The sequence below is a fragment of the Drosophila mojavensis genome, unplaced genomic scaffold (genome assembly GCF_018153725.1).
Source record: "Drosophila mojavensis isolate 15081-1352.22 unplaced genomic scaffold, ASM1815372v1 contig_80, whole genome shotgun sequence".
Classification (NCBI taxonomy): domain Eukaryota; kingdom Metazoa; phylum Arthropoda; class Insecta; order Diptera; family Drosophilidae; genus Drosophila; species Drosophila mojavensis.
The window spans coordinates 6,072,210-6,100,145 of record NW_025318906.1 but is presented as its reverse complement, the minus strand read 5'-3'; the positions used below and the strand labels follow the sequence as shown (position 1 = coordinate 6,100,145).

General features: G+C 40.7%; 1 long non-coding RNA gene across 1 annotated transcript; it reads right to left on the bottom strand.

Moving 5' to 3' along the window:
- Positions 1-200: 200 nt before the first annotated feature.
- On the bottom strand, positions 201-27,743 carry LOC122757734. The gene is made up of 3 exons (XR_006357861.1): positions 27,690-27,743; positions 8,036-8,354; positions 201-746 (listed from the first exon to the last, which is right to left on the bottom strand). It is a non-coding gene; the product is annotated as an uncharacterized LOC122757734 (long non-coding RNA).
- Positions 27,744-27,936: the final 193 nt, after the last annotated feature.

The following is a 27,936-nucleotide window of genomic DNA, read 5'->3' as shown; positions in this document are numbered from 1 at the left end:
ATAGATAAACAGATGACAGCTAAACAGCTGCACTGACATTTCGAGCCGCCCCGAAAACGAGGTGTGTGGCAAGTCAAGTGGCAGCCACAACAAAGGTCTATGTACATACATATATCTGAGGGAAAAATTGTAATTTCAACTGAAACATGATAAAGCGGATTTATTTGGAAAATTTTGGAAAATATATGAAAACATTAAGTAAACATGAGTTTCGTTTAATTAAAGTGATTGTGTATGGGTTGGAAATGAAATGGAGTGAAATGCATTTGAATACTTACCACAGTTGCCACACTGGCACCACTTGCCACACGTTGGTGCCGCGTGCGTCCAATTGTAAAGCGTCAGAAGCGTTTAAAATTCGCAACAGCAACGGGCTGATGCGTTGCGACAAATGCATTCGGTGGCGGCTCAGATTGTGGTTAGTTGCTTTCGTTCTTTAAGCCAACACCTTGCAACAGCAGCACCGGCAGCAACGGCAGCAGCGGCAGTCGCGCCACATGACGTGCCGCTCAGCCACATCCTTATGTGGCAACTGTTTTATAAATATAGTTTTTTTTTGGAGTCTCAACTCCTGTCGCTATGTTTGCCAACTGAAGGCAGCCAAGAGCTGCGCACTTCTCGGTATTTTTTGGTCTTTGTTCTTGAGTTTTGTGTCCGTTTTTGCGGTATTCGGTTACCAAAGAGCTCATCAAATTTCATTGAGAATGCAGCCATTGAAAGGGCGTCCGGCGCCCCGCTCGATCCAGCTAGAGACAGAGGGCGAGAGAAATTTACATATATACATATATATTGTATATATCTATATTTTAGTTGATCGAGAGACAACATCATCAGCATTAAAATCGAACAACGCGTTAATCAACTCTCGATATGGTCAATTCAATTGGCCCGAGCTATGTTTCAGCTTTGGTATTTGTTGTTGTTGTTCTTTTCGTGCTTATACAAAAATGCGCATAAATTAATACAGTTTATTTATCAGGCATATTAATGGCCGCAGATTAAGACATCATGAGAACTCTCATATTATTATTATTATATTTTTTTTTTTCATTTCATTTCGTAAATGAAACAAAATGCGGACAAGCCATATGAAACTTTTCCAAAAGCCATCACAACAAATGACTGAATCTTGAGACTTGAGAAGAGCATAGGGAAAACAGAGAGAATGAGAAAAAAAAAATCAACTCATATTCAATCGCATATGAGTTTGTGTGATGTGGAGTGTCGGTTGGGAGAAGGGCGAGGGGGAACACCCCCTGCTGTGAATTTATGCGAAAAGAACCGAACGCGCTGTCGCCTCGGCATGGGGCTGGGCCGGGCGTCGCTCTGGCAACTCTTTTTGGTAGCGATCGTCACACCGCCTGAGACTCAGCTGGCTCTACGCTCTGGCCAGCCGCCACATATCCATCTACGTCTGCGTCTCCGCCTCTGCATTCATATTCAAAAAGAGAGAAAGAAGACGACAAAATAATGTGGCCAAGTGTCATGTGTCATTATGGCACCACAACCACCTAGCCGCACCACCGCTGAGAACAGTTATGCCTTCAGCTGTGGCTTCTTCTTCAAAATGGTTGCTTTTTTGTCTCTCCACTTTTTTTGTTTTTGGCTCTGGCGCCATTTTGTGAACAAGTGCCAATTACTTTCTCCTGCTCTCCCAAAAAGAAACCCAAAAAATAAAGGAGAAAAAATTAATACAAATTGTGGCAATGGCTGGGGTTACGTGCAGCAGTGGCAGCAAAAGCAAAAAAGAAGAAGAAGAAGAGTTAATGATGTTGCCACATGCTTTTCATTGGCGGCCCCAATGATGATGGCCGACTGGCTGCCGTCTGCCGTCTGCGGTTCTGCGTTCCCATTGCCAATTTACCCCTCCTCGCATTGCGGCTACTGCAGCAGCGGCTGTTCCCATAAACGACTTCAATTACATGCGAAGTGTGCGAGTGTGTGTGTGTGTGTGTGTGTGTTAGTGATTATGAGTGTCTTGGTCTGCCACTGAGGCGGAGCACCAGCAAAATGGCGGCAGCTGCTGCTGCTTCTGCTGCTGCTAAGTTTTGCCGTCGGTAAAACGACATTGGCATTTAGCACGAAAAAGGGAAAAGCAAAAATCAACAGCCGCAGCAGCAGCAGCAGCAGCAGCAGCAGCAGCAGCAGCAACCGGCAGCACTTTCTACTTGACTACGCCGCATGACGGATGACGGGCCCGGCAGTAAGCTGTCCCGTGTGTCTCCCCCCTCAGCTGTAGGACTAACGAGCGATTGCGATGTCGCTGCTCTTATCGCACAGCTACTCCTCTTTTCTGGCCGTGTGTCCTCTCTATATAACTCATGTATCGCTGTGCTACGTCCAGCCTACTTTGTGTTTTTTCGGTGCTTGGCATTTGTTGTTTGCTTGCAGCAACAGCAACAGCAACAACAACAGCAGCAGCAACAGTTGCCTGCGCCCCGTTACCAATACCAATGCCAAAAAGCGCGGATTGAACGCTGATCGCAATCTCAAAATGCTGCCAAAACGCTTCTATGCAAAGTGCCGCGCTTCGATCATGGTGCCTCCTGCAACGGCAGCGGCTCCTGCTGCCCTCGCTCCCTCGATTCGCCTCCTGCTCCTGCTCCCTCGCGTAGCAGTTCTTGCTCCTTGTCGTTGTCTTTAGCTTGTTCTTGCTGCAGTTTAACAAACTGCGTTGCGTTTCGACAAGCGAAGAACCTGTTGTTGCCTCTCGGCTGTTGTTATTGCTGTAGTTGTTGTTGCTGTTGCAAGTTGAGTGAGTTGGTTTGGGTTGGTCCAAGTCCGAACGCTTGCGCGCCTATCAAGATGACCAAGGGGTGAACAAATTCATTCAGTCATTCATCGAAACAAATTGGTTGACTGATGACGACGATGACGACGATGAGGCAGAGAGCGAGACAGACACAAAGACGGACAGACAGATAGCAGCAACAGCAACAGCAGCAGGAGCAGGCGCAGCAGCAGCAGCAGCAGCAATAACTGCAACTACAACTACAGCTTGTCAATCGGGTTCCCGCGCCTCTGTGTGTGTCTCCATGCGCATCATTCAATTTTAGCCGCTCGTCGTTGGCTCGCTTTGCCATCTCTTCAAATCCTGCGTGTGGGCAGCATCACTGATCCATCCGGCGGCTGGCACTTGGCATTGCCATCCCCTCGCGCCCAACAGCTTTGCGTGTCAGCGTTTGAAACAATTTTATTTATTTGCCATTAGACATGGCGGACGTGAGCGCATTCCGAATGCAAATGCAAATGCCTGTTGCATATTGCCTGTGTGTGTGTGTGTGTGTGTGTGTGTTGTCGGTCCAACACTCGTCGTGTCATCTGATACGCGAGCCAAGTATAACAATTACGGGGCATAAATAAATGTTTAGAAACAGAAACGAAATCCAGCAAACCACAATCTACGATTGCCACACACGCTCGGGCGGCGACATTACAAACGAAATGAAATCAATTTGTATGCGGACATTTTGGATAACAGGCAGTTAACTAGAGCAGCGTGACCAAACAGATACCCAGTAAAAACGAAGCTCAGCTGAGTTGCCATTGAAAATGCAGCGCCTGATATGATAAGCAAATTACAGTAGAATATTTGATATGATTCGATATTGACTATTTTATTTATTTCTGCTATCTCTATTGTTCATTACCAAAGATTTCCATCTTCATGTGCCATAACAAATTCTAACAATGGAAGGCGTTGCCAAGAATCAAAACAAATAGTTTGAATCCATGGCTTAAATTGCTTGGGATATATAAGAAGAAGCCTTTGAAGTGCCTCGATTTCTGGCTTTCTCTTGAGTCTAAAATCTTTTAAAATTTTATCAATGGCATCTATAGTTCTTTTTATTTAGATTTTATTTTAATGCTAAGCTCTATTGAACTGCATAAAAGTCTGATCTAACTAGGAATACTATGGGAAAATTTTGTTAAACTCAAATTTTCCTACCATTTTTGCCTAATTTATGTGGCATTGCTTAATTATTAATTATTTATGAATTATGTAAAAATAAAATAGTTACGAATGACTACGAATAGAATCAGGGGTAGGTTTGGGGTATTAAAAGGGGTAACTTTCTAACTGTTGAGAAATAGAAAACAATTTTTTGTAGATATTATTAATTACGTCTGAGTACTTTATAAAATGCAACTAAAAAGGTTGAAAGAAAATTTAACTGCCTATATAATATTATTATTTTTTTTAAATTTAAATTTATTGTATAAATTATTTTATTTTATCTACTTTTGTAGAAAAAACGTAAGATAAACAATGTATTAAAACTGTAATACTCGAACAAATTATAAGCGCTCGAATATGAAATATACTTCGTGAATTGTTAGGCATCTTTTAAAAAAAACCTTAAGCTGGCAGTTTGAAACTCTTCATATTTTGTTCTGAATATAAAAGAAAGTGAATGATAAAATATTCTGTAATATTTAACAATCAAAAAAATTGCATAAACTGTTATACTCAATCGTGCTATATCACATATAAAAACAAATCAATTTCTTCATCCGACCAAAATTCCTTCATTTGCCAATTCAATCGACAGCAAATACTCTCGACCAAGCCACGCAGTGCGTGGTATATTGAATATGTATCGCTGGCGGACAGCTCTAGGCGGTAATCGAGTTGGCGGCGCTGACGCTGACGCTGACGCCGTTGCTGGAATCGGAGTTGCTGCAGACGGCTGACGTCTGAGTCCGAGAGTCGAGAGCTGAGAGCCGAGAGCTGAAAGCCGAGCAATTTACGCGCAAAACGCATGCGCGTCCCGTGCTCTGCCAGCGTCAATATTCCACAGCATTCCCTCCCTAGTGGGTGGCAACCAAGGGGTGTCAGGCGGAAGGGGGCTATCCTAGTATATTGTATAGCTGGCTAACTGACGCTGGCTAGGTGTGCATTGACGCGGTGGGTGTGCGCCAGTTTTCAGTTATATTTTTGCTGCACGCCATGCGGATCAGCAATCATTTCAGCTGCAGTCGCGGCAGCAACAGCAACAGCGGCAGCAATTGCATAAATTTCCCATTTTTATGACTGATAGTGTAAGAAATAGGCGTGGCACATGTGAGATGCCAACTATTTGAGCTGCTTAGCCCGCTCCACTCCACATGCCATGCAAACGCAATTGAATTTTCCAGCCAGCATCGGGTATAAATTGCCAGCAAGCGCTGCTGCTGCCGATGCAGTTGCAGATGCGGACAAAGTCGGCGTCGGCGTCGGCGTCGCAGCTGCAGCCGCTGCCTATCGCCACGCATTGATCAATTGGGCGTTGCCCAGGCGCTGCGACTGAGTAATGGCCAGCAAGTGCCCGCGGACATCATTTCCATAATGTCCTTCACAGGGCAAAGCAGACGACGATGACGACGACGACGACGACGACGACGACGATGATGGCAGCTCCAGTCTCAGGTGCAGAATGAAGTGGTGAACTATGCAGGGCTCACGGCTCACTGCTTGTAACCAGATTTGTATCGATCGCATTTTATGCCACAATTTTCGTTTGATATTTATGTCGATAATAAAATGAAGATGATGAGCGAAATTGCACTCAGAGCGGTGCATGAAAGGGGCGGCGGCGGCTCACTTCCGGCAGCCCGCAAATTGCAGCAACAATTTGAAGTGGCCAATCAGACCGAGCGCAGCTGTCCGACCAGATCAATCTTCCGTCATTAATATTTGCAGTTGCACCAGCAGCAGCAGCAGCAGCAGCTGTGAGTGTGTGTGAAAGCCTAACTGTTATCGCAGCCATTTTGGAAATCTACATATGTAAATTGGTCAACATTTCTTAATGGGTTTTATGACAGCCATTGGATTGTGCGCTTTTAGGTCTTTATGTGTGCCGCGCACACAAACATACATAGGTATATATGGGGAAACCAGTCTATACAGCAACTAAAAAGACAAAAGCTTCATCAAAATGTGATCACATGTGACTCTTTAAGTGTCTTCCACACACATAAGGGCAGTCAGTAAAAGCAGCAACAACAGCAGCAGCAGCAACAACAACAGCAGCAGCAGCAGCAACTACAGCAACAATCCGAACGCACCGATCGATTTTGATGGAAGATTAGCAAAACGCTTGCAGCCAAATAAGCAGGCACTGGATGAATATCTATACCGGCTAATAACAATAATCAGGCATGGCGAGTGCAGCAAGTACACGATGTTGGGCTGCATGCTGCATGCTGCACATACACACATGCACACATACAAGGGGCTGCATAACAAAGTTCTAAAATAATAAAAAACAAAAGACGACGACACATCCGGATGGGCAAAGGAGAAGCCAGCAAAACAGCTGTCAAAGCCAAAGATGAAGATGATGAACAACAGCAACGACGACAGAGACTGAGAGAGCTGAGAACTGAGACTGAAGGGAGCTTACAACAACCTACAACAACAACATGAGCAACAACATTGTGCAGTTGACGTTGCGCCTGTTTAGCTAGCGCTGGCAAAAGAATTTTAAACGCCTCGGGTGCAAATTACCACGAAAACAATTTCGAGTCTGTTGCCGCCGTGTTGCAAGTGCAGCAGCAGCAGCAGCAGCAGCAGCAGAGTCAAAATGGCAGCAGATTGCCAGGATAAAGTATGTTGAAAGCATGCGTCACAAAAGGACGCAGTCAGAGCAGTTGAGACAGAGAGCGAGAGAGAGAGAGAGAGAGCGAGAGAGGGGGGCATAGAGATAGAGTAAGACTTGCTGATTGCCACTGTTGCTTCTGTTGGCCTCTTGTCTAGCTACTCAGCAGACGACTCACACAGACATCAGGCGGCACATCTGCTGCTGTCATTGATGAAGCATAAAATTATGGGAGGCAACATGATGGCGCATATAAAAATGGCCGCTACTTGGATTAAAGCTGCTGCTGCTGCTGCTGCTGTTGCTGTTGCGAGCGTTGGTTGGCTGCCAACAGCTGGACGAACGGACGGGCGGACAGACGGACAGTTGGTTAAGTTCTTGGTCTGCTTCTAAGTATGGCGGCAACGGCTGGCGCAGCTGCAAGTGCTAGCTGCAAAAAAAGCGGCTAGCGCATAATTAAGCCGTGGCCAGCATGTTTTGCATGGCCGCGATTTAGCACACTTGCAAACGCGATTGGCTGCAGCGATTGGTGGCAGCAGCGGCAGCAACAGCAGCAACTGCCACTGGCTACTAAGCCTGGCTCATAGATCATTGCACTTGCTCTGCCGCATTCCAAGTTGCAACTTTAATTCCATCTTCGGTTAAAATTTTCTTTGCCATTTTATTTTGGATTGCAACGAAAGACTTGGGCAACAAACTTGGCGCAGTTAGTGTCACAGCGCATCAAATGTCAGGCCATTGCATTGTTCAATGAATTTTCGCAAACTTCACTCAAGCCCTCCAGCTGCAGCGCACACAATTTCGATAACTGTTGCAACACCTTGACACAAGCACGCAATACGCTTGGCTCTAAGCTGAACTGATCCTTGACGCTGTGTGTGGCTCGGCTGGGAGAGTGCCCGCAATGCAGGCCAACAGAACCTGACAGCCTGGCAAGCAAAGTGAGTGAAAATTGGTAGAAATCTAAAGGGAAGCACAGATAAACTGAGCAACGGAATACCCTTACTAGATGCAAATTCTGTAAAACAACTCATATCTGATCTCTCTCCATCATCTCATGCATCAGCTCTAAGATTTTATCAGATCGAACATTTTTCATATTATACAATGAGTTCAATGAGTATAAATTAAAGTATTCAATATTTTTTAAATAATGTATCATATCTAGTATTTATTTAATACTATATTTTCTTTAGCTTTTTTAGTTTATTTGCCCTTCCAATGCTTTAGATGTAAGATTTTATCATCTAAGATTTTTACAAATATTATTTAGGGAGTTGTGCCCATTCAAATAATAAAATTTTTAATAAAATATAGTTTTCAGTATTTTTAAAATAATTTATGGTTTCTATTATATATTTACTAATATGATAATAACAATAATTTTCTTTAGTTTATTTATGCTTACCACCCTTTATACCTCATTATATATAATCATTCTCTCCCCAACTCACCTCTCATATTTGTAGAGCATTTGTAGTTCGTTCTGCCTGCCTTGCAGTATGTAGTCAACCTGCACTTGGTTGATTGCAAATTGCTGTCGCATTGCGTGCACATTTTAGCCACAATCCGCTCTGTCGGCTTCGTATCCTGCGGACGTTCATAAACATGACAATTTGAGCAATTTCCATCAATCACTTTTTTCTCATTTCTTTTCGGATTTTTTTGGGCGCTTTTTTCCTTTTTTTTCCCCCGGTTTCTTGCACAGATTTCGTGACTTTTCGGGGCACGAATGCTGGATGCGGGATGCTGCTGCTGATGTTGTAGCCGGCGCTGCAATCAAAAAGTTTTTAGCTTCAGTGCGAGTCGAGCAAAGATTGCAAGTTAAATATTTTAACTTTATTATAGAAATGTTTTTCGGGCCTGTCCATGACGATGGCAAAGCAATAATAAGAGCTGCAGCAGCAGCAACAACAACAACAAGCAAACAAACTCTACCGCATGCTAATGAATGCGCAAATACAACAACATAATTTAAAGAACGGTCCTCAAATGCAATCAAGGCGTAGCCAAAAACTCTCTCACCTACCAACCAAATGTGTTCTGTTCCAATTTTTATACAACTTTGGCACCAATCAATTAGCACCATAAGCAAAAAGCCGAGCCGCCAAACATTGAACACGCACTGGTTAGAAGGAGAGAAGCAGAGCGTGTGTGAGAGAGAGAGAGCGAGAGAGGGTGTTCGCACCTCTACATGAACAGATTTGTTGAAGAACTGAGGCTGATCAACAGCAGAGAAGGAGGCTAGAGGCTGGAGGCAGGAGGCTGCAGCCTGACTGCATCGTTCGTTAAGTTTTCACACGCTGCCGCTAAGTGCAGCACAACAAATTGAATGTGTGCATGTGTGTGTGTGTGTGTGTGTGTGTACAACTATATTTTCGTAGAAAAGCGAACCGAAACATCAAATTGCAATTAGGAGAAGCCCAAAAATATTACAAGTGGCCGCTAAGCAGCGCAAAGCCCAAAGCCAAACTGAAAAGCCAGCCGCGCTGTGGCCCGAACTGGTTTTTTGGGCCTTAAGATTTGGTTATTTGGGCATTTCGATGTTTGGCGTCGGCCAGCGTCGGCTTTCGTCTAATCAACATTGCAATCGATGTTCATAAATTTTATTTCATTTGGACACAAATTACAAGAGTGTAGGGTGTTTAACATGGCGTTCAGCTTGTAAGATCAATTGCTGACCAAAAACCCGAAGCAGACACAGCAGCCGCAGCAGTAGCCAAATAAATTTGTACAAATTTCCGATAGAGTATATATACGTGGATATTTATAAATATATACGGAACCACTCCATTGTCAAGTAATAAATATAAATAATAAGCATATATAACTATATTTATGTGTAATTGAGCATATGCTTTGCCACAAGCCACGGCGAGTTTTATGTTCGATTGTCGAATGGAAATTTAGCAGCTGTGGCTTTATTTCCCATCGGGCCAGCAAAAAAACCGTCGAGTTCGTGGGCTAAAATATTCAAAAGTCAATTGCAATTGTTATGTTTTTTATTGTTTCGCTAATAAGAGCAAAATTTGCATAATAACTTTTCTATCACTTGATGTGGGCAGTTGTGTTAGCCATGTTATGTTGATGGACAATGAGCCAATGTTATTTGTCAGTTGCTCAGCCAAATGTTAACATTTGAAGGCAGAAATACTATATAGCTAACATGAATCTTTGAAAGGCTTACATGACTCTGTCTGTAAGGCGTTAATGATATGCTACAACTCTGTGTGAGATACAGATACAGCTACAGATACAGATACAGATACAGATACAGATACAGATACAGATACAGATACAGATACAGATACACATACAGATACAGATACAGATACAGATACAGATACAGATACAGATACAGATAAAGATACAGATACAGATACAGATACAGATACAGATACAGATACAGATACAGATACAGATACAGATACAGATACAGATACAGATACAGATACAGATACAGATACAGATACAGCTACAGCTACAGATACAGCTACAGCTACAGCTACAGCTACAGCTACAGATACAGATACAGATACAGATACAGATACAGATACAGATACAGATACAGATACAGATACAGATACAGATACAGATACAGATACAGATACAGATACAGATACAGATACAGATACAGATACAGATACAGATACAGATACAGATACAGATACAGATACAGATACAGATACAGATACAGATACAGATACAGATACAGATACAGATACAGATACAGATACAGATACAGATACAGATACAGATACAGATACAGATACAGATACAGATACAGATAGATACAATCTAGTCGATGCGATTTCTAGTCAATTCTGATGTCTAGTAAAATCAATAGTAAAACTCATAACAGACACAGTGAAAGTTTTCACTATTCAATTTTCTCTTGCTCTTCCTTTTCTTTACTCCACACTCAAATGACTTCTTAATGAGTTCTTAAATGCTTTTCGCTTTCTATGCTCAGTCTTAATATTCATATATCATGGGCACGCAAATCATTTAACTTCATGCACTTGCATACAGCTAACACCAAAGCTCGTGTCAGTTGCCAAATGAATTTCATGTTGTTTCCACTACCAAAAATGAGAAAAAAAGAAACATAATGTTTTCTCAGTAAATTATGCGGCGCCTGGCGTTGCAAATATCAAGCCATACCAATTTAGGAAATTAGCTAAATCTAAAATAACCGAGATAGCGAGAAAACTTGGCCAACAGCCAACAGCAAAATGTGAATGCTGCAAGTACCTGTTGGCCCGCTGCCCCGTTGCCAGCTGCGACTTGCACTTGCCACTTGCCCCAGAAACGTTGGCGGCGTCGGCAAATGTTGTACAATAATTATCAGCGTCTAATTAAATCGTTGCTTTATGCGATATCTAAGCCACTTGTCGCTGCGGCTGCTGCTGGCCAAGATTGAACGCAGGCTGACACAGTTAGCCGTGCCGCATTTTATTGCGTCAAATAATAATTTGCAATTCTCTTTTATTTTTTTTTTTATTTTTTTTTTTTTTTTTTGGTTTTGGTTTTTGATTTTTGTGGCTTATGTGATTTTCACACTTGGCAAATTTGTCGCCGCGGCTTAATTAGATAGATGCAAACGCTTGATTTGATAAATGTGCTGTTGGGTTATGAAATTGTCTGGATTTATGAGCAGGCGGCAACCGCATTGCACTGCGCCACAAATCAGTGGCTTTCATCGCCGCCTGCCACAAGGATCTAACTGGCTGGCTGTCTGCCCGGCTGGTTGTCTCGGCTGGCCAGCACATAATTTACGCTTAAGCATGGCTTTTGACCAAAATCAATAAATCCACACGGCATTCGCACAACAAAAGAAAATGTGCTCCATGCGCTGCTAGTCTCAAGCCTCAAGTCTCTAGCCGCAGCTACGCATTGGAAGGGGGGGGATTGCTTAAAGGGGGCAAACGGCAGCAGGGTAGAGGTTCTCACTGCCTGCTGCCTGTTGTTGCCCATATCATCAACACGCCGGCTGCTGTTGCTGCTGCTGCAGCTAACCTAATATCGTTTGAAATTTATGATTTTGAACTTTTTAGCCAGGTCTCCTTCTTTTTTTTTTTTTGTGTATGTTTTTTTTATTTTTTAGTTTGGCTTAAGTATTTCGTGTTTAAAATATTTGCGCGCCGCTCAAAATTCTTGCGCTTTGATGAACTGGTACTGGCAGCTAGCAGCCAAGCAGCCGAGCAACAGGCAACTTGCGGCGGGTGGGCGGTGCGGCTGTTCAGGTTGTTATACCCGATCAGCAAAGTGAAAAGGAGTATATGGGGTTTTATGAGTCAGCAGATTTTGTTTTTTGCATTCAAGCTTTTTTTTATTGATTCAAGATATCGATTTATATAGAAACATTATCTAGGGCCTTGTCTGCTCATTTATTTGCGAGAGACTGGAAATTTGCTTGTATTTATTGGTGGCTAATAATAATGTCAGAGAAAGGTATAACTTATGATAGACGAGAGGAGGATAGAGGAGAGAGGCAACTAAGCTAGATATTTAAAATTTTCTTCTGTTCGAAATATACTAAACAAAGTTATGCAGATTCTATTTCTACTCTTTCTATAAAGCTTGATGAGTCATTTAATATATTACTTATAGAACTGACAAGAAATATACATTAAATATAGACGACAGATAAAATTATGTTGGCGAATCACTGATGAAATGATTCCAGATCTGTCTCATATATAGATAGATATGAAGACATAGAAATAAATGGCTATGTATATACCTAGATACAGATATATAGATAGATAGATAGATATATAAGTATATGTATCCTATCTTAAAGATCTACACCAAATCTTAAGAGCTGCTTTCTTTCCCTTACGTCTTAGCACAAAAAATTGCCTTCCTTCTCCCCTCTTCTGCCTTATTATTTTCTTCGAGTCTTTAGCGCGTATTATCTAGTCGCCTACATCCAACTGCCACATTCTTATTTGTTCTTGTTGTTATTGTGGGCACTTGTATGTCTAGCAAAATATTGGCTTAACCTAATTTGCGAGCTAGTGCATGTTACTGTGTGTGTGCGTGTGTGTGTGTGTGTGTGTGTGTCTTGGCCAGGCATTGACGTTTTTGTGTTGCCCACTAATCACAAGCGCTGCTCAGATTTATAGTTTGTAGGAGTCGGCCGCAGTGCGTGTGAGCCAAGAGACCAGAGTCCACAAAAAAAAAAACAAAAAACAAGAAGAGCAAAAAAGCAATATAAACCGGCTGCTCGGCCTCTCCACTCTGCGGCTGTCCGCTTCGTGGTCTGTGTGTCTGTGCGGCTATCGCCTAGAGCGCAGCGAGCTCATCTTAGAATTGCAGCCGCTTATCTAATCGTCTGACATTTTAGGTTTAATTTGGCCAGACCAGACCGTGGCCGACGCCCCGCGGCAATGTGCGCCGCGTTGCAGTTGCAACTAAGTCAAGGCCTTTTGGCGATTCCCGCACATGCGTAGACGTTAGTCGCAATCGCAGTTGAAGTTAGCTGGCTGACTGGCTGGCTGGTTGGCCTGTCAGCCTGGGCAGTCGGCAGCCAAGTGACAGGTTAACCCACTTTCCCAATAAAATAAAGAGGGAAACAAAAACAAAAATCAAAGGAAATAAACTCAAATGGAAACCCATTTGAATTAGCTGCATTTCGTGGGCATTTGTTGGTCAAAACGATGCCAAAATATTTCCACTCGTAAACTCGCCACGCGGCAGGCATTAATAGCAGCAGATTTTTTAAGTCTCTTTATTTATTTATTTATTTTTTTTCATTTCAATTTCTTATTTCCATTGGTATTTGAAGTGCATATGCACGACCCACTTGCCGCAGCCAAAGTCGGAAATTGTCAGCGCTCTGGGGCCTTAATCTCAGCTAAATGCAAAGCGCACTCAAGCTCTGATGCATAGAAAACGATCTTTTAAAAGACTCTCCAGACTTGTGCCATGTGAAAGTTGAGCAAGAGCGAGACAGAGAGAGCGAGAGAGATGCAGACAGAGATAGTTATATATAGAGTTTGTCAGTTTTGAGCTGCTCTATCTGGTAAATCTTGTCAGTTGCACAAATCCTTATTGATTGGCTGCACAGTTGCTGCCTTGCACTTTGCTATTTGATGGATTGTTGTTGCCAGTCCGTTTACAAACTACAGCCAAAAGCGTCAAAATGCAAATGTTTTGACGGCCTTCGCTTGTTAACTGCGTTTGTTGCGTAGTTTGGCATGCAAATAATTGATTTGCCAGTTTGTTTAGACTTGGAGATACTCTGTAGATGCATAAAATGTGAAATATGAGCTGTACTAATTTTTTAGATTTTCAATTATGATCTATTGCTAATTTTTCCTGAGATTTTATGAATGGAGATAAAGAGTTTAAAAAGCAAAAAATATATTTATATTGAAAACAAAATGTATTATCGATATGGATTACAATTCCTGACTATAATAATTCACATAACTGCATACGGCTTGGATATATAAGAGAGTAAAAATATCAGGCATAGATTTATGATTTATGGAGCCTAAATATTTGTTAACATTATTATATCCTATTTGCAATGGCTTCAGAATAAAAAGTTTATATTAACATTTTTAAATTAACAAATAAAATCATTTTTCTTTTTTTTTCTTAAATCACTACAGTTGTATACCCTCTAGATACCTTCTCGCTTCTACAGGGTATTACAAAAAATAACGAAACCATAGAAAAACGTTTTGCAATTGGGTTTGCGCTTAGCCACAGAGCCAATTGCTTGGCAAATATTTGCTCTTTCAGCAATTAGATGCCGCTTGTCTTTCAAGATCAGTTGAAAAGCGGCTAAAGCCAAGATACGAACCGAATAAAATGCAGTTATTAATAAACTCGCATAATGCCGGGCATATTATCCCACACACCAGCAGCTGCCAACGTCATGACAAGCTGAAAAAAAAAAGACAGAGAACAACAACAACAGAAAAAAATGCTCAGCCCCAGGCAAAGTCGCATCCAACGAAGCTTCACAACGGCTCAGCTCTAATTATGCATCAAGTAATCACTTAAAGAAGCCGCAGCTCATTTTAGATTAAGATAAGTCTCGGCTCGAATGCGAAAAAAATAAATAAATAACTTAAAGCAAAAAATATTGTAAAAAGCTGCAACAAATTCGTAAAATGTTTGTTAAAATGCACATAAATCAATGCCATAAGTTGGCTAAAATAGCTAACAGAAAATAGATAGAAAAAAAAAAAAAACAATTACAAAAAAATGTTTCAACAGCCGCGAAACAAAAATAAAAAGTGAACTAAAAATGTTTATTGCCATGGCGGTGGAATTTTCAAATCAAATCAAATCGAAACGAAACGAATCGAAGTCGCCTTTTTGCGGTTTATTTGTTTTGCCTTTTTGCTAACCTGTCAGTAGGGGCACAGCCAACTATCAAGCAATAGCAAAAGCTACAGCTACAGCAATAGCAACAGCAGCAACAACAAAATGCCGGCGTTTGAAGTAGCAACGGCTTTCATTGTCAATATGAGCTGAAATCAACCAAGCAGCAGGCAGCAGGCGGCAGGCGAACTGCACGCAGTGTGGTCGGCAATGAGCAACAGCTACAAATGTTGTTAACAATTTCATGCTGGCAAGCAGCCAACAGCTACAACAACAACAACAACAACAACAACAACAGCAGCAGCACCAACAACAACAACAGTTGACAGTTGTGCATGAAATAGAAACATTGGCAAAATGCAGCTGGCGCTGAAGCAGCCAACGAAGCTGGGCGGCTGCCTGGTGAGGAAATGTACAATTGGCTCAAATAGAGTCCCAGAGACAGACAAGCTCTGGCTCTGGCACACACACAGACAGCCTGACAGACTGACAGCGGACAGCGGTCTGACGTCGCGCAGCGACAGTTGTCGAGCAGTTGGTCATTCGTTCGAAACGTGTGTCGGTCGGCCCCAAATGCAATTGAAAAATTGTGAGCCGAACAATAAATTCCTTCTGTGTGGGATTGCGAAATGTTTCAGTTTGATTGAATTATGAAGTGCGTACGTTTTGCCAAAAAGGGGCAAAGCCAAAGGCGAGCGGAGGGGGGGTACAAGCGGGGTGGTACAAGCACGACAAACAAAACAAGAGAAAAATGCCATGACTTGGGCTGTCTGTCACAGTGACAAGCGCATACAAAACAAAAGACTTAGGCAACGAACGCGCCGCGTGAGTCACTTTCCATGCAAACAGAGCGCCCCAGACTTGTGCGCATTTTCTTCCTCTTGCCCGCAAGTTTGCAACAAATGCAAATCATGGCGCGACGTACAAGCATTACGCATTTGTTAAAAGCTGCTGGCTGGCTGGCTGGCTGGCTGGCGGGATGTCTAGCAGGATATCTGGCTGGCTGGCTGGCTGGCTGGCTGGCTGGCTGGCTCAGCTGCCTGACAATCAAAGATTTTGGCTAGCTGTCGCAGCAGCTCATAATTTCAGCTTAAATGCATTAACCGTTAAGCGGTACTAGCGAGCGAGGCGGGTTATGACATTGTCAGTTAAGAGCTACCAGTACAACCTAAACCATAGATGGGGCTACCGTTGATGACGTGCTGCAGATACTGCAACATGCAGCAGGCATCAGCAGCAGCAGGCAGCCGCAACATTTGCATATTGCCAACTCAGCAGACATCTCTATATATACATATATATAGGAGCTGCAGCGCGTGTCAAATAAGTTACGAGCGTGCCTGTTAATGGAAAGCAGCAGCCGCAGCCCTCCATTTCCATTGCCATTTCCATTTTCTCTTTCAAAATTTATTTCGATTTGCGCCTCTTGCAACACAATCGACAAGCGGCGCGTCAATTACTGCGCCTGCCACAAATGTCAACTGCTGGGGCACTTTTTTTTTCCCCCCTGAATTTTCTCATTTGGTCTGCTCTGCTTACAAGTATATTTCCATTTTCCATTTTCCATTACCCAGGCATAACCTATATATCGCAATATCTTTTGCGTGGGCATCGTCAAAGCCGCCTTCAGACGTACTACGACAAAAAACAAGCAACAAGAGTGTTTTGCTCGGAAGTGATTGACTAGTAGATATCCTAAAGTCTGCTTGAAGTTGTTGTTTTACTCATTTCAAGTTTCTTGTTTATTGAAGAGCTTGGGTAGCTGAAGAGCTTGCTTGACGAAGTTTTTGTTAAGCTGAATTATGGCATTCAAATGTGTATAAATAACAGAACTAGGTCTTTGTTATTTGCGCTGAATGGATGTGGTACTCCAAGTGGTAATAACTCAGAATCAATGGCCTCTTCTGAGGAACAGACATACTAAAAAGAATATCTATAGACATTGAAGGCAAATTATCTACTATCTGGGGATACGAAAAGGTATCTAAAAGGCGAAAATATTCATGATTTGCATTATCAGAGATACCCAAATTACATTTAGCTTTTATGGCCCAACCCGGCTAAAATTTTTATTGATGATTTATTGATTTTTATTGAGTTCCTGGAAAGGATGAACCTTATGGTATTTGGTCTATCAATTCAGATTGACAAACATAACCAGATCAAGCATATATACTATATAGGATCATCTATATGGTCCTCTAACTGTCACATACAAATGCATAGAAACCATCATACCCACCCCGTCGCAATGGGCTGAGGGTATTAGGGAAAAAATGATTTCGGGAACCCAGCTGCCCCCTTCCATCAGTGCCCGGGCATCAGTTCAGTTGGCGGCGATGCATGTGATAAATCACAGTCGCGGGCATTATATAGCATTTCATTGCTTAATAAGCCCGGGTCGCTGAAATTGACGCCCGCTGCACTTTTTGGCCATTATTATTTTGGCAGCTACCGCTGGCCGGGCCAACAACAACAACAACAACAGCGACAGCTACAGCTACAGCAACTGGATTGTCTGGTCCTAATGCCAAGCGGGTCAACATTATGTTTTATTTTTATCTATTTCATTTGGCATCGAGTGCAAAAAATAAAAATAAAAATAAAATAGCAAAACTCGTGACTTTTCATAGCTTTGGCAGCATTTAAAAGGTTTTTCTTAAAGCCAGCTAAAAGCTGCTGCTGCGACGGTTGCAGCGGCTGCTGTTGCTGTTGCTGTTGGCAGGCAAGAAATTGTTCATTTCAATGATATTTAAGTTTTAGGGCAAGGTTCAATGCCGCTGCAAATTAAATAAGTTACCACAAAACACCTTTAACAAAGTTATTTCTAAATCAAATTAATAATTTAATTTAATTTAATTTCTGAGAGAGCTGTAAAGCGAAAGCAAATTGATGATGCTTTGCAATGATATTTTATATAATTAATTTAAATCAATTTACAATTCCTTGTAAGCATAAAATATAATAATGAAGATATTTTTGGGAGCTGTTAGCAACTTCAATTAATTTGTTAGTAATTTTAGAAGAGCTCGTTTATAATATCAATGATCAAAATATCCAGAAATTGCATAATATTAAAATACTAAAATTATCTTTATTCCCATTTGTTAGACAATATGCCCCAACAAAATTTTTGGAAAGCAGAGAGAGAAGAGTAAGCAATAATTAGTTGATTAACAATTATTTACACTTTTATAATGTTAAAGAGAGAAGCAGAAGAAAATCGAAATGCTTTGCGGGCTTGGAACCGTCTCTTCCCAATTTTTAATCCAAGATCCGCCAAAGCCAGACAGCAGCTAATCTTGTAAACCCTATCAGGTTTCGGCGACTTAATCTCAGCCATCAATTTGAACTGAAATGGGAAGACATAGCAGCTTTACAGAGTTTCGATAAAAAACTCGACTGCCTGACAACAAACTGACTTTGGAGCGCATCTTTCACTTGGGCATTATAAGCTAAATAGATCATCGGCTGCCACTTCAAGTACCGTACAACGTAGAATATGCTGTTATTTTTGCACTCAAATGTTAATCGCGCACTGTTAAGATCTACGAAAACCGTTAGCTGTTAAAAAAAAAAAAAAAAATTCATTCTAAATTCGTTTATATAATTGAATTAAAATTCCGTTTTACTTCTCGAGGCTCTCAAATTTGCATTTTGATATATATAAATATAAAATATATGCATACTCCAGATAAGCGCTAGAGTTAAGTGCCTTATTTGACTGCTCACCTTCACACATTCACTTTCGCAATCAATAATGATAAGTGCCAAAACTTGTATGCACATAAAAGTCACGCCTCGGACTGAAATCGTAAAGTCAGCCGATGGCAGATAGTTGCCATATATAGCTGCTATAATATCCACAAGCAAACATTTGTCCGTTGAGCATCGATAACATTTTACACACGTTTCAAATGCTAATCGAGCAGCCGAACATGTTGCAGCTACTGCGTTTACACGCGTAAACGTAAACGAAAACGAAGTCAAAAGTTGGCCAAAACACTGGGCGCTGGCAGAGTGGCAGGCTGGCAGGCAAGCAGGTGGCAGGTGGGAGGCGTCAGATGGTGGCGGGGCACATGGGTTCGTGTTTGGGGGCATGTTCACGCAAGTGTAAGACAAGTCGACGTGACCATAAGAATCGCCACAAGAGCCCGGGCAAAACAAAAAATTGTTGCTCAATTTTTGCTGTACACACACAAATATATCTATATATATATGTATACATATATAAACATATTTTTTTGCGATCAACGCGCGCAAATTGTAATCAAACACCAACAACAGCAACAACTGCGGCTACTGTTTGGCTAGACCTTGTCGATGCTGCAATTTGTTGTTTTTGTTGCTGCTGCTGTTGTTGTTGTTGTTGCTGTTCGCTCTTGTGCTGCTGTGGCAAGAGGCGTGCTGTTCGCTGTTAGTGCAGCCACGCCCTCGCGTACTAGGCAATAAGTCAAACCTTGGTCTCTAGTTGTTGTTGTTGTTGTTGTGGCTGTTAGCCAGTTGACCCGCATGTTAATTATAAACACATTAGGCTGCTAAAGGAATTAGAATTAGCTTATCGCACACACGCACACACACACAGCACGCGTGTTGCCATACAAACAAAATGCTAACAAGGTTAAAGAGAAATAAATATTGTAAATAGAACGCAGCGTTATCTATGCAGCTCTAACGCCTTTGCCAGAGCCAGAGCCAGAGCAACAACAACAATACAAAAACAACAACAACAACACACCAGAGATGCAACCTGCTGATGCAATTAATCACAGCAAACCCAAAAAGCAATACCCAATATACCCAATACTAAAAGACCAAAGCGAGCCAAGCCAAGCAACCCAAAGCTGATTAGCATAATTTGATGAAGCACCAAATGTCGGCTTTGACTTTTAATACACTATCGGAGAGTGTGCACGATCTGAAATTGATATGTGTGAACTCATTTTGTATTCTATGTGTGTATTTGTATAAATAAAAGATATTTATGTACATTATAGACTAACAAAATTTCTTTAATGCTTTATATAGCCAATATATAACATATAATATTTATCATATTAGGGCGGCATAGATTTAAAAAGAACTTTTGCTTTCTGAATATATTTAGGCAATATACATCTATGCATATCTTCGAGGGAATTCGTGACCAAAGGAAAATATCTATTTCTCCAGAAAAGTTCTTTTGAATGAGATATTTTATATATAGATATGTATATAAATCATGTCAGCGTCATATACCGTTTTAAAGAACTAGAATCTGCATATGATTTTACTGTATTACACCAAAAGGCATAAGACAAGTTTACTGACTATGAATAATTTGGATATAGAAATAATTTGGCTTTCGGCTAAGAAAATTGTGTATCTATAAAACAGAATAATAATTAAAGAAAATGTATTAAGAAGAGATAATAAGAGCTCGGATAGTTATTATAAAAGACGGTTGAAAACTTTGAGAATGTCTTTTAATGAAAAATAAATATATCCAAATATAAATATGAATATATTGATAAGACTTAATACATCATAGACTCTCTCAAAAATATATAAAATAGTATAAAAACTTTGTATTGTAGTAGGCCATAGTGGTGGTCCCTCAAATCTTATAGTGGTCTAATACAATATAGTATATATAGTCATTCATAACATTTTCATATACTTTCTTAATGCATGTGATTCTATCATGTATGTATGCATGTATTAATTTTAGATCAACATCAATATCAATATTACATCAATATCCTGCAATCAACATCAATCAATCAATATTCCTATCCTGCCTTGAGTTAATGAAGAGCATTCAAACTTCGTCATTTCCTCTAAGCACTCTTATTTTGTAGTTGTTCTTTTGTTGTCGTAACTGGGACAACGCCTGTCCAGATTTGGGCATGGACCCGCGTCTCAGCCAAAACAGAAAGCTATTTGAAGATTTTGATTTGGATGCGCAAGATTAGCCACGCGCTCTGCACTCTCTGTGTTGATCTGTTGCTCATGTTGTTGTTGTTGTTGTTGTTGTTGTTGCTCCCCTTTTACAATTCTAATGAACTGGCAGAGAGCGAAGTCAATGCATCAAGTGCCAAGCTGAGGCGACCAAGAACCAAACTGCGATGAACTGTCGTTAAAAGATTTATTGCAGTTCAGGCGCAGAGGAGCACTGAAATCTTTGACTTTGGAATATATTTTCTTGCTTGGTTTTTTCTGTTTTTTTATTTTATTTCGTTTTCTTGGGTGGGGGCGCTCAGTTCTTTTGGCTATAAAAATAAAATGCAGCTGTTGTAACTTTGAACTTTCGACACCTTTAGCGAGGGCAACCGAATGTGAGTGAGCAAACGCAAGCCACACACTGAGTAACTGCATGCGTTTGTGTGTGTGTGTTGGTGTGTGAGTTCTTTAATTGCTAACGCTGCACAACAGTTAGCAATTTTATGGCTTCACAACGCCTTTTTGGATTGCTTTTTTGGGTTTTCTCATTTGTCTGAGACGTCATAAATAGACTTCACTGCACTTTTTATTTAGTTTTTCTTCTTCATCTTCTGCTGAACTTCATGCCGATCTTATCTAGTGGGGGTGGGTGGTTGTTGTTGTTGTTGCTTTTTTTTTGACTCTATTGATTTTTTATCGCAAAAATTAATTAAGTAATTAAACGTGCTCATGTGCTGGCCGCGCCTACAATAGCTAGCTAATTGGCCATAGCAATTGGCAGCTAAACAACAGCCACAAAAATAAAACGAAAGACTTAAGGCACGAACTTGCGCTGACAGCAGCTGCTTAGCAAAGATTCGCTGCGCAGGCCCTCCCATTTTCGTTTGACAAAAGATGGCTACCCAAAAGGCCGCTCTTAGCACCCAGCCAAAAAGCCATTAACCAAAAACAAACCAAACAACATGAGAAGCAACAGCAGCAGCAGCAGCAGCAACAACAACAACAACAGCAATGATGATGACTTGCGCCAGACACGTTTCAGCACGTTTGTCAAATAGACCAATCAGAGTCGCGTAATTTTGGGCTTATTAACATTAAACGAGGCGGCGGTAGCAAAATAATTTGCTGTTTATTTGTTGGTAATTGGACGCGCCAAACGCCTGGCGCCTCTTCACCAACTAATGATGGCTGTTAGTGGACCCGAAAACCAAAAAAAATTGAGCCACGTTCAGCTCAGCCGTCGCAACATGAATAACATTTTAATTGAGTTACCAAACGAGCGAGATAGCTACATATTGAAAGAGAACGAGAGAGAGAGAGAGAGAGAGAGAGAGATAGGGAGAGAGAGAGAGCGCGCGCAAGAGAAAGAGAGAAAGAAATAAATTGGGCATTGGGCAAACATTTGGCTGCGGTTCGGCTGTAATTTGACAGCTCTGTGATATTAATGCGATTTGACAGCGACAATGACAGTTGTGTGTGCACTCAAATCAAACAAGACAAATAAACAGGCAGACGAGACGACGGACACGCGCGGACAGTTGGACAGACGGCGGAGCACACATTGCGTATGCTTGATCGAGTCGGCGCTGCTGCTCTGCCTTTGTCAGTCATCCATCAAAGTGAAACACCAAAAACAAGCTGAGACGAAGAAGAAGAAGAAGAAGAAGCAGCAGCAGCAGCAGCAGCAGACGTAGCAGACGCAGCAGCAGACGTTGCTGCAAAGTTTGATCAACGAGCGCGACACTGGCATAATGAGCGCCTATGGATGTTGAATGTGGCTGCAGCCAGATCTGCGACTCTGCCTGACTGTGTGCGAGAGTGTGTGTGTGTGTGTGTGTGCGAGTGTGTGTGTGTGTGTGTATAATTGTCAATGAAACTGGTTTTGGGTAACATCATTCCGTCACTCACGCGCCCAGTCAACTGGCCAAATACGCACAGGCGACAACGACGACGATGAAAACGGCAACAGCAACAACAACAACAACAAACAGTAAAGACAACAACAACAACAGCAACATCGAGGCATGAGCATGAACGCAGTAAAGCCGATGCGCTTCAAAGATAATAACCAATATATGCCAAAGCAAAGAAGAATCCCATAAGCAGGAACCCCAACAACAAGCAGAACAACCTGTGTAACGACCACGCCAACACCAAACACCAAACACTAAACAGCAACAACAGCAACAACAACAACAAATGAAAACACAGCAATCGGGGAATGTAACAAACGAGTGAAAACTAATGGAAAATAATGGAAAAATATTTACAATAGACGCTCGTTTTGTTATAAAGCAAACGACGACGACGACGGAGCGCGAAGTGAGTGAATGAGAAGAGAGAAAAACAACCGTAAGAAGCGACGGCCCAAGCGTCGCACAAAAATTAAAGAGAAAGAAAAACTTATAAAAGATTTGAGTGACAGTAAAATGAAATGACGATTGGCAGCAGGCAGCAGGCAGCAGGCGGCAGGCGGCAGGCGGCAAAACCGAAGCGCAGCAAACAGGCATTAGAAAGCTAATGAAAGTTAACACAATGACAACTATAGAATACTAGCTATGTATAGATGTAGATGTACACACACACACACATATATATACCTGTGTATGCCTTTAGGTAATACAGAGACAGAAACTCCAAGTCAGCTGCAGTTGTTATTGCGAGCATTTGATCGGACTGTTGATAATTATTAAACATCGTTTGAAGGTTGTTAATATTAAACGGCTACAGACATTTGCATGCAATATTACAACAACAACAACAACAACAATGGACAACAACAATTAGAATCTATATTGTATGCAACAGCAGCGACGGCAACAGCTTCGCCCACGCTAAAGACAAGAATGAGCACAGGCGACGTTTGATTTCTTGTAGAGAAATTGCAGCTGGAGGATGACCACTAGATGCCCTATATATATACATCTACATAGGGGTATATATTTACAAGAAAAGCATATCAAAGTTATGCATAGTTCAATTAGCTTGCAGCATATTTAGCAAATGTTTAAGTGCGTATAAAGAAGGTCTGCCATATATGTACTTAAAAAATATTAAAATAAAATAATTTGTATAGGGAAATTTTCTGTAATAGATTGATATAAATCAAATTCATTTAAAAAGGTCAAAATGTACTTTTATAATTTTTATGTAATATATATGAACGACTTCTTAAAGGCATTTGCTGCTCTGGGCGTAGACTAAACTGTTATTTAGAATTAATTCTTTAATAAATTAAATATATGAACATGAACAAAATCGATATGTTTCTAAATTAATTACTAACATTTTTAATTAATTTTTTATTAATGTTAAGAGCTTAGCATCGGCATATAAAAGTAATCATGTTTCCGTTACTTTGGTTTGGTAATATTATATAAACTCTACATATTTTATACTAATTAAATAAACTATATGCTATATATTGTTGTGATGAATTTGCCTTGGTTTCTGTACATAAAATGCATTGATACCATATCATAAAGATTAAACTAAGAATTAATTTTTGTTATATTGATAATCAATATATCTATATGCTCGCTAATAGTTTTCTTGTGTTATTTATTATTTTAAAATTAATCATTAGTCTAAGCTACCCACTCCAAGGGTATACATGGCTTGCAGCTGTTAACGGCGCCATGCAAAATGGCATTGAATAAAGTTCGCTACAGTTTGGAAACGCAGGCATTTAACTATAAATATACACATGAGCTACATATATATGAGCACATGCAAATAGATCTGTGAGAACGCGATTTTAAAGTGTTTTAAATATGTTGTTGAATAACAAGCGCTAACATGCATTAGAAAAGCTAACTTTGCCAATTGGCTAAGCAATTAAGTGGCATTTGTCGCACTGGCGCCGCACACACACACATACAACACACACTCTGTCAGTACTTATAAATACTAGAGCGCATAGGCAAAAGATCTATCATAGAGCAATCATAAATTTTCATTATGCAGATTATGGCAATTGAGCTGAGTGTTTGTAGAACGCGAACTCGCTTAAGAAGTGAAGGTCAACAACTTGTTGTGATTGGGGTGCGACCCCAAAAAAAAAAATAGCAGCTAATTAAACTGATGTTAATACTGATCCATGATCAACGATTAGAGCCAATAGCTGGCATTTACATTAGCCAGCCGCGGGAGGTCCACACAACTCAACTGAAGTTCACTCACTTTTGTTAAATATATATACAGCACATGTGTTCGGAATTGTTGTATTTACAACAAATAATGGAAGTGGAGATCATATGAGATGGGAATATGAATGAGCTATCTGCATACATACAAATAACTATATTGAGATTGTTAGCCATATATATCAAAACAAGTTAATCATGCGCAATAGACTGGCAAATGCAAAATTAGTTAAGTAGACTGAAACGTTGGTATTCTCGGTTTTCCTATGCTTCAATGAGTAGGTCTATATATATTATAATTATAATAGTTATAGATTTATCCATAGAGGAGCTCTTAATGTTTCCTCTCTATAAAAAATAAAGCTGAGTATTATCTTAAATAAGATAAAATCTTGTTGCTTTACAAACTAGAAATCATAAATAGAAATAAATAAAATAGTAACAATCCCAATTTTTATCATCCTAACCTTTATCAAATTATGACTAAAAAATCAAAACGTTTATCAATTATTTAAAATTTTTCTCGACTAAAATAAATAATAGCTATAATTCGAAATACACAAGAACTATTGGTAGAAATATGAAAATATATCTAAGAAAAAATAAAAATAATAAAATAAAATGAATAAATAAATATACAAAATTAATTCAAATATACTTCTTTAAAATGCATATCAATTTCCATTTAAATTTGACTCAGCCTATCATCCTCACTATATCAACACTTTATCTAAAATTCAAATTCATATTCATATTTTCTACATTTTCCAAGTATTTCTGTCTGGCTCTGACGAACTTCCGTTACAGTTCAATAAACTGAAGAAAAGAAAAAAAAAAAACAAACCATTTGTTAGCCCACTTGACAACGCTTGCAACATTTATTAACAAAAATATTCATCAAGAAAATACTTGAATTTCTCCCACCGTTCACGATGGGCTGTCTAAGCCACGCCTACAAACATCTAATTCGAGCTGAATTTCTGAAGTCAAACTGTTTGTTTTTCTTATTCTTCATCTTCTACTCTCTTATTCTTGTTGTTGTTGGAGTGAAGCTTTTAATTATTGGAAAATGGGCTCGACATGAACGAGCTGCGGCATCAGCCCGCATCAGAGTCGAGTCGAGCGACGAATGATTTCGTTGGTTTAGGTTCACTTTCAGGTGTTTGTTAATTTGTTGCTGTGCCTCGTTTATATATAAAGGTATAAACACACACATATATACATACATATATACGAAAAGTACCTAATGCCTGACTGAAACTCGTCTTAAGGTTTTCCCTTGGCCAGTCAAATGTTTGCCTTGGTGTGCCGAGGTGTTAAAGCTCGTCTCAGTGTTTGGTCACAGCCACAGCATCTCACTCTGTTTGCGTGTGTATGTGCGTGCGTGTGTGTGTGTGTTTCTGTTTGGGCTCTGTCTAAGCACATTGACTAGCTGAGCTTGTAGGCTTATAATTTATTAAATTTGTATCTTTGACGGCCTCTCACTCTCTCTCTCTCTCTCTCTCTCTCTCTCTCTTTCTCGACTGCCTGTTTTGTAGATTGTTTTCAGATTTGGGCCGAGCGACGCATGTATCTGATTTGGTAAGCCGGCAGCTGATTATGTGGCACATTAGTTCAGATGCTGGCCAGCTGTAGCTGGCTTTGCATGTATTTATAATTCAATCATGAGCAATTAACCAGACCATTGCTAGCTCTTAGGCTGCTGCTGGTGCTGCACAGACGCCCAAGGCGACTCTCACAAATGCACTGATCGAGCAAGGTCAACAAAAGCAAATGTTGTAAGGAACAAGAGTTAAAGAGTGGAGAGAGAAGAGCGAAAGAGAGAGTGCCAGATTGAGAGAGAGTTTGTGTATGTGTTTAAACCACAGAAACAAAAGACTTAAGCAACGAACATTAATTTCATTAGTTTTGCATAGGGTTTGATGCCCCTGCTGCCGTTGCCCTCACGCACTCGCTCTGCGCACTGCCCTCCGAGGCTTTTTGACAAATTCGTTTAAGAAAATTTCAAAATTGAAAAGATTCATTCATCAGCGCGCGCATCATCATCATCAGCAGCAGCAACAGCAACAGGCAGGCAGGCAGGCAGCAGCCAGAGCCAGAGCCAGAGCCACAGCCAGAGCCACAGTCACAGCAGAAGGCCGGGCAAAGGCGTTGTTTAATGGATTCCAACAGCCAGCTGCTATGACAGCAAGCGCGAGAGCGAGCGAGAGGGCGAGATAATGAGGAAGAGAGAGACAGTTAGGCAGCCCGCCCGTCAGTCAGTTAGTTGACTGCGCAGACAGTAACAACAGGCCAAGCTCAAAGGTCCATGTGCGATCTGACCCATTGTCGTTATAAATTAGCGCAATCAATCAACTCACTTCACCTGATTCGGCCAAAAAGATTTCGAACAATGTGAATAGACGGACGGACAGGCGGCCAGCCAGCCGGACAGCCGTGCTGAGCCGAACAGGTTCGACTTTGTGTGTTAGAGCGGAGCGAAACCAAAATTGGGAAGAATATTGGGGAAAGCCGCATGTTCAATAGCTCTGGAGAGAGAGAGAGGGACGACGAGAGAGATACTCTCTAAGACAGCAGACTTGAGGAGATAAGAACATATATCTATGCATAATATTGTATAGTATTATAATAGACTTAGTTCTCTTTGTATCTCTTATAGACCCTAATATATTTAGGGACTGCGACAGGTACTTACTTGTCATGCAGTTGTGGGTAATCATGAAGTTATATGTTCCCAGATTAAAATTCCTAGAAGAGACATAAAATACTTTATGATTAGTTAATTTGTTGATAATGATTGAGAAATTAAAAAACAATATCTATTTGCAATAAATTATAGAATACTTCTATTTAAGGGAGAGCAAAAGAGGCTTTAGATATATCCAGTGAAACTTAATAATTCTCAAAGAAAATAGACATAGCTTATAATCTTTATGTTGTAC